Here is a 2,090-nt window from a genome sequence, read left to right as displayed (position 1 = left end):
ATCAAAAATGCATCAGTCTTTGTTATGAATGCATCAGTCTTTGTCATGAATGCATCAACTTTGTCATGAATTGCATGAACATATCCTCCATCGAAGGCTTTTTCTCTAGCATAGGGGCTGTAGTTGGAAATCCAAAGGGAAAGTTTGACTTAGCCGTTGATGTAGACCCTTGGTTGTTATTCTATGAAAGATTAGGATGATTCCTCCAACCAGGATTGCAAGTGTTGGGATAGGGATTGTTCTTTGCCTATATCCAACAAATTGACAAGACTCAGAATAGATGGAACAATTGTCATTGGAATGTCTTTCCCCACAAAATTCAAATGTCATAAAGGAGTTCTGAATAACATTAACACTCAGTTTATCTATTTTCTTTGCGAGAAAGGCCAATTGTGTAGAGACAGTGTTTATCACATCTAATTCATGAATTCCAGTAATTTTTCTTGTACCCAATCTTTTAGATGGCTATTGATAATTATTAGAAGCTATCTCTTCAAGCAAATCATAAGCCTCATCAATGGATTTACTCATGAGTGCACCTCTAGCGGCAGCATCAATGGTAGCTCTAAAAGGTCCCAACAAACCATTATAAAAAGTCTAAACTTGCAGCCACTTAGGTAATTCATGGTGAGGACATCTTCTCATCAAATCCTTATACCTCTCCCAAGCCTCATATAATGATTCAGAATCAAATTGCATGAAAGAAGTGATATCATTCCGCATCTTTGCTGACTTTGCAAGTGAGAAGAATTTTGCTAAGAATTTTTAAGCCAAATCATCCTAAGTATTAATGGAACCAGCAGGAAGCAAATTTAACCAACTCTTTGCTTTATCTCTCAACGAAAAGGGGAAAAGCCTCAATCTTATGGCATCATCAGTAACACCATTGGCTTTGAATGTATCGCAGATTTTCAGGAAATTTACAATATGAGCATTCGGATCATCATTAGGCAAACCCTCAAACTAAATAGCAGTCTGAATCATCTGAATGATTGATGGCTTAATTTCAAAATTGTTGGCTTGAATAGGAGGTCTTTGGATACTAGAGTGGAGATTTTGTAGTTATGGGACTACATAATCTCTCAAAGGCTTGGTCTCTTCCTCTTATTGATCAACCATTGTTTTACTTGAAGCAAAATTTTTTTTATTTTTCCTTCGAAGTTTGTGAAAAGTTTTTTCAATTTCTGGATCAAAAGGAACAATTTTCAAATTTTGGGCTCTTCGCATACAATGACCAAAAGTACCTAAAAAAATTAAAGAAAAGAAAAGTCTAGATTAAAATTAAGAGTGCTTGGTATTAATATTAACAAAAAAGAATTAAAAATCAATTCCCTGACAACGGCGCCAAAAACTTGTTGTTCAATTTTCTACTCACGCAAGTGCACGTATTGCAAAGATAATATAGAGATGAGTAGAGTGTTGATCCCACAGAGAATTGAATTAATCCTTATTGTTAACTACTAATATTAACACACCTTAATTTTATCTAAATAATTAAAATTAAAAAAGAAAGATTTTAAACTAATAAACTAATAACTAAAACTAAAACTTAATCTAAAATCTATTAGCAAATTTATTTTATTAAATGTGAATGACTACCAGACCTAAGATTATGATATCCCTTAATACTTCATCTGATTATTATCTCTATCTCTTAACTTAGTTTAATGGATTAAGTTTCTAACCTAGAGTCTTTAATTATTTACAAGTCTCTGTCGAGTTTCTCATAAAAATACCTCTCCTAATTAATTTACTATATGTCTATGTAAATTAAATTGAAAAAAGATTCATTAAGTTTGTGCTTTAATTTGGGCTACATATGGCTTATAGGTGTATGTCTACCCTATATGCAAATCAAATCACCTAATCAATTAAGTGCATTCGATCATACGTTATTCTATTCAAGGTCTACCTAAATCTCCTTCGTCAAGGTTTAACCTAGGTTTCCAATTCAATCTAATTGGTGGCCAATCAACTAGAAGCATTAAAAACAGAATAAAATAAACAACTTAAATATATCAAACATAGATAAAAGAGAGATAAATATTTCAGACTATATATTGAGTTCAATCATAATCTTAGATTAAAAA

General features: G+C 32.2%; 1 non-coding gene across 1 annotated transcript; it reads left to right on the top strand.

The window, feature by feature from the left end:
* The first annotated feature begins 619 nt into the window (after positions 1-619).
* Positions 620-725, top strand: LOC148763560 (small nucleolar RNA R71). Its single transcript, XR_016025652.1, has one exon. It is a non-coding gene; the product is annotated as a small nucleolar RNA R71 (small nucleolar RNA).
* The last annotated feature ends 1,365 nt before the right edge of the window (positions 726-2,090 follow it).

The sequence above is a fragment of the Theobroma cacao genome, chromosome 3 (genome assembly GCF_053813885.1).
Source record: "Theobroma cacao isolate CCN51 chromosome 3, ASM5381388v1, whole genome shotgun sequence".
NCBI lineage: Eukaryota > Viridiplantae > Streptophyta > Magnoliopsida > Malvales > Malvaceae > Theobroma > Theobroma cacao.
This window is presented reverse-complemented; position numbering and strand designations above follow the sequence as displayed.